Source organism: Neofelis nebulosa, chromosome 10 (assembly GCF_028018385.1).
Source record: "Neofelis nebulosa isolate mNeoNeb1 chromosome 10, mNeoNeb1.pri, whole genome shotgun sequence".
In the NCBI taxonomy this organism is placed as follows: domain Eukaryota; kingdom Metazoa; phylum Chordata; class Mammalia; order Carnivora; family Felidae; genus Neofelis; species Neofelis nebulosa.
The window spans coordinates 83,637,914-83,653,581 of record NC_080791.1 but is presented as its reverse complement, the minus strand read 5'-3'; the positions used below and the strand labels follow the sequence as shown (position 1 = coordinate 83,653,581).

General features: G+C 35.1%; 1 pseudogene; it reads right to left on the bottom strand.

Moving 5' to 3' along the window:
- Nucleotides 1-919: 919 nt before the first annotated feature.
- Nucleotides 920-1,028, bottom strand: LOC131489000 (U2 spliceosomal RNA; annotated as a pseudogene).
- Nucleotides 1,029-15,668: the final 14,640 nt, after the last annotated feature.

Here is a 15,668-nt window from a genome sequence, read left to right as displayed (position 1 = left end):
TGAGATCATGTCCTGAGCTGAAGTCGGATGCTTAACCAACTGAGCCACCCAGGTGCCCCAAGATTTTTATATTTAGGTTTTTTTGAGATAATGCCTACAATTTTCCTTTATTGTATTATCTTTGTACAATCTAAGGCTCTTTAGTTCTCAAAATTTTTGTGGTATGTATTTCATCTTTATTATCTATCTTCTGGATTTTGTATAAAATTAATGTTATTTCTCCTTTTAATGTTTAGAAAAATTTGTAGATGAAGCCCTTTAATCCCGGAGCTTTCTTTGTGGAAAGGTTGTAAATTATGATTACATTTTTAATGGATATAAAGTTGTTTACATTGTTTCTTTTGTGTCCATTTTGACAAATTTGACTTTTTCTAAGAAAGTGTTTGGCACTATAAAAATGTCATCCCCTTATCTTTTGACTTCCATAGTTTATCGTAAATAATTACTCATGAATCTTATTGTTTGAAGATGGTGTATCTTTTATTTCTGGCTGCTTTTTCTCTTATCTTTGTTTTTTACTTGTTTCACTATGAAATGCCTAGATGTGGTTAATATCTATATTTACTCTGCTTAGGGTTACAAAATCTCTTTGAATCTCTGTGCTCATATCTGTCATTAATTTTGAAAATTCTTTTATTGTTATCTTTTTGAATATTGTTTCTGACCCACTTACTTTCTAATACTCTCTTACTGAGACTCGCAATACAATTATGTTAAAACTTTTCACTGGGTCCTATAGGATTCTGTTTTTCTTTATGTTCTTTACTATTCTGCATTTTTCAAGATGAATTATTTTTACCAAAATAACTTAAAGTTCATTAATCATCTGTTTTACACTACCTAATTTGTTGCTTATTGAATTTTTAATTTTTTCATTCTATTTCTCAGTCCCATTATTTCCAGATTATTTGTAATATATTAAAATTCTTCAATGAAATTCTTTACCTTATACATCTATTTTCCTAGATATATTAAACTGATAAGAACAGATACTACACTTGATCTTAGCCAAAAGCCTGAAAAGCGATATTTTTCCTGTATATATTAATTACAGTTATTTTACTGTCCTTAGATGATAACTCTAATATTTCTATACCCTATAGGTCTTCCTATATAATCCTTCTTTGTTTGGTTTAGTCATTTGGATCTATTTTCTAGCATTCCTGTCAAGTTTTATTAAACCTTAGAAATTGTAATGAAAAATTGTACAGAGACTGAATGGCATAAAAGACTAAGTAGTAAAGGTGTAATAGACTGGTATTGACTATGGGCAGGATCTCCTTAAATAGTTTATTTCCAATTTACCATTAGTCTTTTTTTTTTTTTTTTTTTTTTTTTAATTTTTTTTTTTTCAACGTTTTTTATTTATTTTTGGACAGAGAGAGACAGAGCATGAACAGGGGAGGGGCAGAGAGAGAGGGAGACACAGAATCGGAAACAGGCTCCAGGCTCCGAGCCATCAGCCCAGAGCCTGACGCGGGGCTCGAACTCACGGACCGCGAGATCGTGACCTGGCTGAAGTCGGACGCTTAACCGACTGCGCCACCCAGGCGCCCCTACCATTAGTCTTAAATCCTATCCATTTCTGAGTTTTTAACTAAAAAGTCTATGATATTTATGTATGTCTTTCTGGGTGGGCTCTCAACTCTAACATTTGTGTCTCTAGCCTATTGGAACTGCTTAAATATCTGCTTGCCTTTTAGTCATCTAGTAACCATTCCCATGTTGTGTTTCCAGAATTGTGGCCCACAAATACTCAACTCAGGAACCAACAAATGCCTCAAGAGGAAATCACACACAGAATTCATGGCTTACTTTTCTGTAGTTCTCATTTCTCTGAGACCAGTCCCTTGAGTTGTAGAATTCCTTGGCAGCCTTAAATTCAAATTTTAATTGCACTTGTCCAGTAAGACAGCAATATCCAAATCATTACTTTCTGTTCAGCCTCTATATCTCACCATTAAAATCAACAAATTCCCTGATGAGAAAATTTAGGCATAAATACACACCTCATGTAGTTGTGTTTCCATTATTTCTGATTATCTCTAGCATCTTGGTTCCTTAATTCCTAGCTTGCAGTTTCCTGATATATTCAAACAGCTGCTTTGTTTCCCCCCTTAAATTGTATCTAGTTTGGTAGCTGCTCTTAGAGAGAAAAAAGGGTAGCTTAATGCTACCTCACCATAACTGAAATAAAAATATTCCAAACACCACTTTATATTTAAATTCAATTCCTATAAATGATTCATACAGTTATGAAGATGAAATGGAAACCTGTTTGTTGCTTTTACTATTATTTTTTTAATAAATTTAGCTATTTACATCAAAAATGTCTCTACTTTCATATGAGTTAACAATGGAGATTTGCTATAAACAAATAAAACTGAATTGTTAAATAAAAAGTTCCAGAGAATGTGGATTTATTAAACAAATTCTAAGCCTCCAACTATAATTCTTAAGAAAGTAAAATTCAGGTCTGCCATGGAGACCCAAAAGCTTCCAAGCACTCTACTAACAGGCCCCAATGAGAAGATTTGACTTAAACATTTATTATTTTTTCCAACGGAATTATTTAAAAAAAAAAACAAATTATTTTCACTATCATCTTTACTTAAGTAAAATTGATTGATTTATCAGAATCTCATTCTCAAAGTATTTTTTGTGTGTGACTTGAAGAGTTTTTTGCCTCAATGATAACAAATTTCTGTTGGAAGTATAAAATTTAAATAAGTCTATCCATCTGTGAAACCAGTATTTGATCTATATTACATGAAGTATTTTTATAGGTTTCCTTTTTCTTATTTTCATAAATAATCCATTCCATCAAAATTAATTCAAGAGTCTCCATAAGAACTATTTACAGTAAGAGGAAATTAAAAAGGAAATTCTTGTTTCTACCTGTTAAATTTTATACGACCATTTTTAAATGTATTTCTAGGTGGCACGTTTAGTGATAGTCATTTTGGACAATATAAAGGACGTTTCTTCCCAGTTGAATAGTAAAGCTTAACAGTGGTGGAAAAGGAAAAAGAAACCATAAATGAACAATATACTACTATCCACATCCTGAGGGCTTATAGAAAATAAGCTGGGGAAAAAATGAGGGATAACTTTTTTGTATTGTGTCAATACTTTTTTTGCATAGTTTTTATAGTTAGAACCAAATTCCGGCTCTTTTCCCATTGCACCATATTTCCCTTACATCATTTTTAGCTTTATTCTAAAAAAATTATTTTTAATAATGTATGAATGAAATAAAATCCTTCTCTGCAAAACAAATTAATTTGGGGAATTTGGCTAGGTTTTATATAGTAAGTCTAACTCATTCAGAGCCTATGTTCAAGCCTGATATTTTTCTAGCCATGCTGCAAATAGTACAAAATTTATATCTTTATTAACACTGTTCAAAAGTTCATTTTGGAAGAGGTAAAATAGTTATATCTTTTGAAATAATTATATTAGCTAAAAATAGCAAATAATGTTTTTAACATCAAATTCTCTCATTAAAAATGTTGTCTCCTCTGTAAGCCTTCTTTAACCATTTTAATCAGTTATTTTCCTCCACATCAATCCTCCAAAAGTACTTGGCTCACCTTTCTACCCAGTGCCTCCTCTAAAGTATGTAAAGTCCCATCTCCAGTGAATATTTTTATGTAACTCCTTTCTACAAAACTAAGGGCTGAGGCACGGTCTCTCTTTGTCAAGGACTAAGGGGGTACTGGCTCTATTGTAGTGGATTGTTGTTACAACTTTTTCCCCTTCAATGTAATGATTTGCTTTAAGGTCTATACTCATTTTACACTAAACAGGTCACCAAAAAATTAGAAATATATTTAATTCTTTTTTTCTATTCCCAGCATGCGGTACAGTGCTTAAAATACAGTAGGTGTGAATTATTATTAACCTCCAAAATTTGATAAATGCATATCTCAAAATCTCACTGACATGCCACCATCCCTCTTAAGGACTTCATTGTACTCTTCTCCAGCCTCCTTATACAATGAGGTTATGTATTTTATTTGATATTGATCTCTTCACTTTCTTATAATTATTTATATCGTTATCATATCTCCTCTAAAAGAATGCCAGCTTCTTAAGAGCAGGATTCATTCCTAATAATCTATGCATCTATCTGGCAAGGGGTACTGTCAGTATTTGGAACACAATCAGTGCCTGTTGAAAGAATAATTAATCACACAGAGAGGTGTGAATTGGAGATAGTATTCTGTTTTCTTCTCTACCTGGGTTGTTGTGAAGCTCAAATGAAAACAAAAAGTCTATAAAAGTGTTACATAATTTTAAAGAATCAACATTATTATGGTGATTTCTGCCTTATATATATGGAACCACATAGGAGTTTTAGATATCTTTGATTCTCCACCATAGCTGTTATGCAAAAGCTGTGAATGCAGCTTCCAATTCAACATAATGTGGCCTAGACATCAATCATAATTGATGGGTAGAGAGAACTATTTGATGATAGAAACCATACTTAGAGTAGGCTTCAGTATTTTTCAGCCAAGTATTTTTTAACTAAGCTGAGATTATGCTACATCTATCCAAGAAATATTTTTGAATGTCTGATATGTGCCAGGCAATATTAAGTGCTAAGAGCTAAGGGTACAGTGATGAACAATATGAACATGGTCTTTGCCCTCAGAGAGTTTGTGTTTTAAGATGATTTATCTCTAAAAATATAGCTATACTTTAATAGTTTTCTGACTGAGATCTTTAAAAATTTTTAGGATAAATGCTTTAAACGGCTTTATCCCTTTACCTCTCCTGAGGTTTAGTGAATACTTTAAAAGGAAATTCCTCTGTGAAGATTTTTGTAATCAAGTTCAACCTTTTAGATCCAACAAAACAGTGCCCTTGTCACTCAGGTCTAAGATATTAACATTACCTTGTTAGCGAATCTTTTGATTCTTGGTATCAAGAAGTCTAATTAATTTAGATGGATTAGAACCCGTCGATATGCTTGTATACAGCAAAGGCAAGTTGTGTGCCTTGTCCACCTATACTCCTATAACTTTGTGTCTACCCAAATGAGAGCTTTGAAATTTTGTGTCCTACTCCTAAACAAATAAAAGGAGGAAGGTGACAACTTGTTAAAAAAACATCTGGTTGATAATGCAAGGCTGGAATCCTTCAATGATGTCAGTCCAATAAGAAATGTCTGCCCTATTCCTCTGACTCATCAAGTCCCAAAACATCATATATAGTTTTCATCATATATTTAATCATATAGTTGGATTATTTTCATATGAGCAGGACTCAACCAAGAAAAAATATTTATATATAAATGATATAAAATTTAAAAATTATGCTTTTCTATCTATAGCATAATAGAAAATAATATACATATATATTCTATATATGTGACTTAAATAATCTATTAACTTATTGTGAAATGCCCTCTAGTCTGTCATTGAGCTCTCCTTTTTTTCACACTGGCAAATGACTGTTTTTTAGTCAAAGAAGTCCTACATATTGATGCTGAGAAATATTGATTTGAGTACTCAGCATAGCCTCAAATGAAATGGTAATAATTCCACATATAGTTACTCAACTAACTCTGTGATAGAAACTTTCTTGAATCTACTCCACCCACCTTGTAGACTTTTAGTAAGTGTAAACATGGTGACTTTTAGTAAGTGTGAACATGCTGACCTGCTGAAATATTAGTGAAGTGAAGGAAATTGTTTGCTGTAGATACAGAAAACAAAATTTGAAATTGTAAGAAAGGATAAAAATGTGTCTCTCCTCTTAAGACGGGTATCAGCAAGAACTCTGGTCTGTCCTTCATGTCAATGAAAAGTGATTATGTACATGCTACCATCAAAAACCAATTCTTCTGGAAATACTGTCTTCTGTAAGAGTTTTTGGATACCACATTTTTCTAGTTTTTGTCCTGTCTCCCACACCACCTGTTCTCAGTCTTTTGGCAGGCTCCTCTTCCTTTGGCCATTCTTAATTTTTTATGTTTCAAGCTATCTTTTCTTTTTTCCTATCACTCTATATGTTCTCACAGTAACATTATACTGTTGAATAGCTTAATTGCCACTCATGTGTTGACATCTCCTAAATTTAGAGGTCCATCTAATAACTTTCACAGAAAATTCAGATTCATGTTTTCAAATGATTACTGGGCTGTTATACTTGAATATCTTCCAAGTACTTTAGTCTCAAATATCAAAAATTAAACTCATTTCACCCCACTCCAAACCTGCTTCTTTCCCTGCAATTTCCCTGTAAATGGAGCCACTGATTATTGAATTGCCGAATCAGAAACAGGCGGCATCCATGTGTATATCTCTCTTTTCCGTGGCCCCATCAAATCCATCCTCAATCCAGACAATTGTATCTCTTCAATATTTCTGAAATTCATCCAGTTCTTTCAACTCCATTCCTAGCTCAGGTCATCATTATCTCTTACCCAGATTTCTAGTTTTCTTCTAATCTAGTTTGCTTCTAATTCACCCTATTAATTGGAGCAGTCTTTTAAAATGCAAATATGCCAAGGCCACATCCCTGCCTAAAAACCCTCAAAGACAAGATAAAATCTATGTTCTTTCCTCTTTTGCTCTTATCATGAATGTACCTTTGCTGATGTGCCTGACCTTAGCTCTTTCATCTTTCCTTTTGAATTCCAATACTATTCAATTTCTTGCTTCTCCCTGATAGTATCATGCTAGCACTGTCCCTTTTCTCTCGAATTTTATATATGCCATTCTCTCTGCCTGGAAAATCACCCCTCTTGGCTTCTTTGAGGAAATTTTATCAGATAACAATTTAGATATTACATCACCTGGAAGTCTCTCTTGACCAATGTATCCTGAGCTCCAAATTTTCAATCCTTATTCCCTTCACCGATGCTCCCATAGCACCTCTTTCTTCCTATAATTCTTATCAACTTGAACTGCTACTTCTCTGTCCTCCCCTAGATTTTTAATTCTGTGAAGACAAAGAATGTTGCATTATTATTCACTCTTATAACTCCAGTACCTAGTGTAGTATCTATTACATAGCAGGTACTCAAAAAAACATGTGTTTATTCCAAAATTTTTATATCATTTCTTATTTACACACAATAGATTTGTGTCGTTTATGGACACACCTCTTGACCCATCCTTACTTGAACAAATGTGCCTCTTTTACCTGATTAACATAGTGAGCTTTTGACTAAGATTAAATTTGAATAACCAGCAACAAAGTTTTAAATTTTCCCCAGCTATAAAAAAGTTTGCATATCAGGGTCATCTCTTAATACGTTAAGGGAAATATATCCCTCTTTTCAGTTACTTTTTTTTCATTTTGTAAGTTGTAGTATAGTTGCTTGGCTACATGGCTGGTCCTCTAAGGATAGAATCTGAGATTTACCCATTTTTTTACATCTCAAAATGTGTGCCCACTGTATCTATTCTCCTCTGAATAAATGTTTGTTCAACTTAATTAAACATAAAACCAGGGAACCACCAGCTCCATCTTTCATTAGAGGCAATACTTAGAAAGAGTCTCCAATTTGACCTTCCAGATGTACTGTCCACTTTGCTGTGTGTATAGAGAGGCAGAACTCAATGGACTACCTCAACAAGCTTCCTTCCCCTCTGTTTGGCTTTGGCCAATGAGAGGCCATGGCAGAAAAGGAGAAAAGTGAATTAAGCATGTTTATTCCACTGGATCTCTCCTTGCCAGTTCACTGAGTTCCAATAAATGCTTCCTCCACTGGCTGTCTCAATTCTGAGTCCTAGTGGCTGCTTACTATTATAATGATATACAGGATATGTGTTATTGTTGATTGGTTTCAACTCTTAATACACCTTTATATAAATAGGCCCTGCATCAAATTCTCCGCAGGGTGCCTGGGTGGCTCAGTTGGTTAAGCGTCCAATTCTTGATTTCAGCTCAGTTCATGATCTCCTCACAAACTGTGTCAGGCTCTGCAGTAGCATGGGAGCCCACTTGGGATTCTCTCTCTCCCTATCTCTCTGGCCCAAACCCTATAGTGTGTGTGTGTGTATCTGTGTGTGTATGTCTGAAAATAAATAAACATTTAAAAAATAAATTCTTCTCAAGCTATGCAGTTTGAATATCCCAGTTTTTCCTGCCAAAATCTTGATAAACAGCCTTCCCAAATATTCTCTGTCCATATTTCTTCCCTGCTTGCAAATCTTCTCTCTACCCACTTTGGGTATGGATTGATTTGTTCTATCACCAATATGTTTTAAGAAATACTAGGTTCATCTGGGCATAGAAGTGGGAAACTGAGCACTTAACAAGAATGCAGTGACTCATTTCCTCTGATTCAGTAACAGGCCCAGTCTAGCATCAAACTATAGGTGAACCCAATCATAGTAATAAGGCAATCCTAGTCCACATTTCATCTGAAACTTGCAACCAGTACTCAGCAGACATAACTTTATACTTTTCACTCTTGCAGTTCTCGTCCATGAAGATCTACTAGTCCCTTTAAATAATGTTAGCCACTGCGAGCAAAGTACCCACCTACAATAAAACAGCTATCTAAATTAGAGTAGTAAACCATAGCTTTCTTACTTATTTTTAGACATTCCAGAGGCCATGGTCTTTTGTCCACCATCATGTGTTTTTATGAACTTGATTGTATTCTGGTTTTCACTGCTATGGCCAGATACTCATGTAAGGATAAAATGCCTATCTATAGAAACTTTACATACTTTTTTTTTTTTTTTTTCAAAATTTATTTATTTATTTTTGGGACAGAGAGAGACAGAGCATGAACAGGGGAGGGGCAGAGAGAGAGGGAGACACAGACTCGGAAACAGGCTCCAGGCTCCGAGCCGTCAGCCCAGAGCCTGACGCGGAGCTCGAACTCACGGACCGCGAGATCGTGACCTGGCTGAAGTCGGACGCTTAACCGACTGTGCCACCCAGGCGCCCCGAAACTTTACATACTTTTATTTGGAGACCAACAGTACACAGATTAACTTATTGTTATCAATTTATCAACTCCTTGTGCTCTAGGCAGAATGGTATGTAACAGAGCATAACTATTACCTACATGTCACAGGTTTGTAAATCATCCATTATTTTTCTAAAATTATGTTTACATCTTGCATACTGTTCTGTAGTTTCATTTCTAAAGCTAGCTGACTTGGTGTAATTGATATTCTAGGTCCATTTTAAACTTCCTCCCATTAATTTTCTTTAAATGTTGGGCAAATGTAAATCACAAATTTTCCTTAAGTAACTCATTGGTGGAATACACAATCCTTATCACCATTTTCAAGAATAGAAACTATAGTAAACTTCAGTTTCTAGATGTGTCTCACTTCCATTAAACTAAATTCTGAAACAGGTTATTAGATCTTCCTAATCTCTTTCCTCACTTGTAAATATAAATGAGACAAGATGTATATAGAAGTTAACCTAATGCCCAAACACAAGTAAGCACCATGTAAGGTCAACAATACAGTTCAGGTCACTACAAATTAGTTGGATTTTAGTCTACTTCTTATTTGGCTTTCCCCTAGTATTCAGTACTATATACTTTCTTTGCTGCAATGATCTCTCCCTTGGTTTCCATGACCTTATACTTTTTTCAGTTCTATCTCTTTGATCATACTTCCTTTTCTTCTCTAGATTCATCCTTTATAAGTTCCAAAATATTACTTTAGGCTGTGAACTAAATGACTTCATCTCTGCTCAAATCTTCACTAATCATTAATATGCCAAGTTTTATTTCTATTAAGTAGTCTCCTCTGAACTTCAAATCCATATTTCTAACCATCTACATGAGATCTCCATTCAGATGTGTAACAGGTACAGTTTGTGATCTTAACCCCTAAACTTCATTTTCTTTAATGGTTTCTCTCTCAATGTATGAAAGCAGGAAATACTCATTTCTTGAGACTTGAAGGTATCTTTAATGCCTCTTCTCTGTCTCACCCTCCAAAAATCATCCATCTTCAAGTCCTATAGATTTTATTTGGCTAATATCTTTTGAACGCACTTATTTGTTCTGTCCTACCACAAATGTTTTAATCAAAATTTCTCATCTGGACTACTGAAAAAAATACATTAACTCCTCCACCCATGCCTTTATATTTAAGCCAGAGTCAACTTAAAAAAAAAAAAAAAATCTTGTCATATCATGACCCTGGTTAAAGTTCATGAATGGTTTCCCATTAGTTTTACAATAAAGCTTATTCCTTTTCATGAACTACTTTCACCTTTACCTTCTACATTCTTCTGCACTGATCTTATTTTAAACCTTTACATGTATCATGTTGCTTATTTCCAATCAGACTTTAACACATGTTATTCCTTCAGGCTCATGAAAAGTTCTTCTAGAAAAGTTGCCCTAATCCCTCAGGCTCATTCAGGCTCCTTAGTATATGCTTTCATACCTCTGTGTATATTCCCTTCATAACATTCAATTCATTCATTTGTCCACTCAACAATTCTGGACATACTAGGTTTTTGCATTAAGGCTTGCAGATAAGACAATGAAGGCAATAGACATTATTTCTGCCCTCATTGAGTTTACATTCTAGCTTTTATAACTTGTAATTAAGGTTTATGGTTGTTTGTAGTCATATCGGATTAATATCTTTTAACAAATGGTTATCTACATGAAAGTGGAGGCCTTTCTTTTCTTTTTTTTTTTTTTTTAACCCTGTCACTTCCTTTGGACACATGACAAATTACTCTAAAACTTAGTCGCTTAAAGCAGTAATTGTCATTTATTTTCTTTCCTGGTTTTTATGAATGAGGAATTTGAAAAGAAAAGAGATTGGGCAGAGGATAAAAGACTGTGGGCTTGAGGGGCGCCTGGGTGGCTCAGTCGGTTGAGCATCCGACTTCAGTTCAGGTCATGATCTCACAGTATGTGAGTTCAAGCTCGCGTTGGGCTCTGTGCTGACAGCTCAGAGTCTGGAGCCTGCTTTGGATTCTGTGTCTCCCTCTCGCTCTGCCCCTCCCCTGCTCATGTTCTGTATCTCTCTGTCTCAAAAATAAATAAAAACATAAAGAAATTTAAAAAAAAAAGACTGTGGGCTTGAATTATCCTAAGTTTCATTTTCTCACATTGAATCATTGATTCAGACTGTTGACTGGGAATCTCAGTTTCGGTGTTCCTGGATCTCTGTCTGTAATCTTCATCCCTACATGGATTTCACTATGAACTTCCTGAGACAGAGCCAGTAGAAGCTGCATTGCCTTATATGAGCTAGGCTTAGATGTCATACAGTGCCACTTCCGCTGCATTTTATTGCTTGAGATAGTTGCAAAGTTTCCTCAGGTTCAAGGTAGGTGTGCAGAGACACCTGAAATGCACATCTCAGTGAGAAGAGTGCCAGTCACATTGTAGGAAGAGAATGTAAAATGAAATGTACACACACATTTATTTTTGAAAAGTACAATTGTCCACACACATTATTATAATCTTATTACCTAGCACTTTGTATGTAGTAAGTGGTTAAGAAAATATAAATGGATGAATTACCAAATGAAATTACGAAGAGGCCAAATCATGAAGCCTAGATTGTGACATGTTTATTCCCAGATATTTTTAGCTGCTCTCAGGAGTTATAACCTAGCATACAAACCTTTGTTTTTTCCTAACAATTCACTCATTATTGCATGTGAGTTTTCTGTCATGTAAGTATTGAAGCCTATGAACTAGAGATAGGGAAAGAAAACTGGTAACTTCTCAAACTAGCTCTATCCCAATCAATTTGAGTTTGGGGACAGTATGTAATTCAGTTCTTAATTGTGCCAGCTTTTCCTACTCTCATTCTACAGATTTAAGTGATCATTGCTTGGGAGGATGAGTACCTTTGATCAGCAGAAAATGCAAGTTGAACTTGGAATTGCCTCTGTCACTCAAGATCAGTCCAAAGATGCATCCCACAGGATAAGTCACCAGTTAACTACGGGATTTACAGGTGTCACTGAAAATGGGGCATGTCTTTTCTCTGTTGTAGAGGAGGAAGGGACAAAAATAGAATTGACAGTTGTCACAACACTGAATTTAAAGTCAATTAGAGCTAACCATACTATGGGGTTCATGAGTATTTCTCACATATATTCTCTTTAGGCTCTGTTGTGGGAATCAATAGTAGAAATGAAGAAAAGAAGGAAAGAAAAAAAGAAAAGAAAAGAAAGAGACAGAGAGAGAGGGAGAGAGAAAAAGAGAAAGCAAGGAAAGGGAGAAAGGAAAAGGAAGAAAGGAAGAAAAAGATTTTAAATACTGCAACTTTAGATATTGGCTTTTGAAGCATTCACATATTTCTGGTTGTGGGATATGTTCCTATTTTCAATTTATTGGAATTATTATAATCTTGTCCTCTGAGTAAGTAGAGTTTTTCTATATTTGGATAATATTTCCTTCCCCTATCTTATCTACAGAACCAATACAGATGATGATTTAACAAAAACCGGTCAGAGACAGATAACTTAATCTCACCTGGTTCTTCTGGTGATTTTTTTAAGCAAGTCTAGCCTTTCTGTTCCTCTAACCCAAATAACAAACTAGTAATTGACTAAATGAATCAAAAGTCACAATTAAGTACTATAACTCATCAATCTCTTCCTCTTTATCTTTTGTAAACACAAAATTGTAGAGTAGAAGTAGTAGGATATGGCTGCCCTCTCCCCTGAAGCACCAATAAATAAAATTCACACATCACTGTTAGAATCACAAAAAAACTTAATTAGCTGTTTGTCAGTCCCAATTCCAAAATCCTGGGAAACAGATTCTTACCAACCAGTATTTTTTTGTCAAATTACCATGAATACGCTTCTTCAAAGAAGGAACTATGATGTCTTACATACCTGGCTAAGGGATTCTACCTCTGGAAAGGCAGTGTGGTGCAGTTCTTAAAGAAGAGGAATATTACATGCAGATGGTACAGAAATCCCAAGTCATCCATGCCACCTGCTCACCACCTGTTCTCAAACCTTGCCTCCACCACCTATCCTCTGAGAGACTTTAGGCAAGATATTTCATTCTCTAGACTTCATATTTATCACATTTAAACTGGGATCTTAATGAAGTTTGTTTCTTTTCTGTCTCTCCTACAGATTTATTGTGGGAATTAAGTAAGATAATACATATTCTAAGCACACTATGGCACAGAGCTCACAATTTTGCTCTTATAATATGAGCCATAATTACTATTTATCATCATTACTGTTACTCCTATTGACAAACTGTATTTATTAAATGTTTCCTCTTACGGGGCTCTTTCTTGTTGCCATTAGTATTGAAGCTTCTGTTCTGACACCAAGAAGTCAAAAATCTTGTACTAAGAGCATTAATATCATCTACTACCCAAAATACTATTGAGTTTCTTCTTTGGGCTGGACGCTACTCATTGCATGAATTTCGTACTCCAATATTAATAGTCCAAGAACCTTAAGTATTCTTCTTTGAGGCATGGTGCTATTATTCCTTACACAGGTGACCAACAATGAGGACTTTTGATTTTAAAATGTTATAGAGGGGTGCCTGGGTGGTTCAGTCACTTAAGCCTCTGACTTTGGCTCAGGTCATGATCCTGTGGTTTATGAGTTAGAGCCACACAATGGGCTCTCTGCTGTCAGCACAGACCCTGCTTCAGATCCTGTATCCCTCTCTCTCTGCCCCTTCCCCGCTCACTTCTGTGCCCTATCTCTCAAAAATCAATAAACTTAGGGGTGCCTGGGTGGCTCAGTCGGTTGGGCGGCCGTCTTCGGCTCAGGTCATGATCTCACGGTCCGTGAGTTCAAGCCCCGCGTCGGGCTATGGGCTGACGGCTCAGAGCCTGGAGCCTGCTTCGGATTCTGTGTCTCCCTCTCTCTCTGACCCTCCCCCGTCCATGCTCTGTCTCTCTCTGTCTCAAAAATAAATAAACGTTAAAAAAATTAAAAAATACTTAAAAAAAAATCAATAAACTTAAAAATAAAATAAAATAAAATAAAATAAAATAAAATAAAATAAAATAAAATAAAATAAAACAGAGATTGTATTAAGACGTCTCTATACTAATTTGTGCTCACTCTTTACTATGTCATTCTTCCTTAAGCCTTTAGGATATGCCCATTGATACTGGATACCCTTCGATTTAGGTATCTTTAACCTCTATAATACTTGTTTGAGCAAAATTTACTTAAACAAATTTATTCTTGATTCTCCCCTCCCAAGGGTTCCTTTGTTTCCAAGTAAATGGATTGGAGACTTTATCCTCTTAGTTTCAAGATATATCTGGGCATGATTGAATGAAGGTGAACATAACACAACTTTAGGTCCTCAAATAAAGATTCCGACTTAACAAGGAAGGCAACAATCAAGAGTGGACAGTGAAACCTGTATAGGAATACAATTGTGTAGTCACACAGCGTCTTGAAATCAGAAGGGCTTTGTACTTGGTTTAGTACTCTGCTCTCACCATCTTGCAATTCTTAATGATTTTATCTTTGTACTTGAATTTTGTAAGTGAAGTACAATGGGAAAATAAAGCAAACAAGATGCATGCAAATGCGTGTCCCCTGTTCCTTGTCACCACATGTACATATAGCATTCACGATGTCCCATGAGAACAGAATTTAAATGGACTGAAAATGTGTGGCCGCTTTGGTGAGACTCACACAAAAGGAAAACCTGTTAAATTTACAATAGAGCAAACAAAGGTATTAATAGCTCTAAGAGGTCACATTTTGTTTGAACCAGAACTTGCTTGAAATGTAGAAAGAAGATAATTAAAAGAAACAAGAGCAACCAAGAAACCCTATCATATTCTTCTTACTCATGTTACTTTCCTGTATTGGTCAACCACTTTGGCTGAAAATCATAACAGAAGATAGAAAAGGAAAACAGAGCAATCCATAGTCTGTTTTCATTTCTTATTCATCAGTAAGCCAAGGATAGACTGTACTGGTAGATGTGCATGAGTCAAGGAATAGAAGAAGTTGAGTTAGTTTTGTGAGGTATTTCTATAGCTCTGGTAAGTATAAAATACATATGAAGGTATGAGCTACAAAGTGCATATTATATAACTAAAGGGATTCCACATAATAATTATGTTCTAATTATTGTATTTAAAATTAGCATTGCACAATATTAAGATGAATGGTAAAATTTACGCTCATTGCTTCAAATTTTATTTTTTTTTTTTACTTAGAATGGCATTAAACACCCAATAATAAACATGACCACAGATTGAGAGTGAGACCACAGAAGGAAGAAAAACTTTTTAGTATATTCAACATAACATTTTCCTGCTTTTTGTACAAGGAAATCTATATTTTCATTTTGTACTAGGTCTCGCAAATGATATACCTGGACCTAAAAGTAGAATCAATTAACAAAGAAATTTAATGTAGGAGATTTAAGCCATTTCTGGGCATTTACTTTCCTTTTCTAAAGTTCCTTTCCCCCCCTAATCCGCAAAGCATTTTGTTTTTCTGGGAAGTTGTGTTTCTCAGGAGATCTTACTTAAAGAGAACAGCTATTATGTAAATGTTTGTTTACCTTCCCTGTTGACACGCAGAGAAACACCACTGTACCTCTCTATATTCCTACTTTGTTTTGTTGCCTTCTCCCCCTGGAACCCCCCTCCCACAAAGTACTTCACACTTAGATTTCATGAGTGATGACAAGTCAGATGGCATTTTTCAACCAAGCTCCCTTGGGTGTCCTAGCAGTT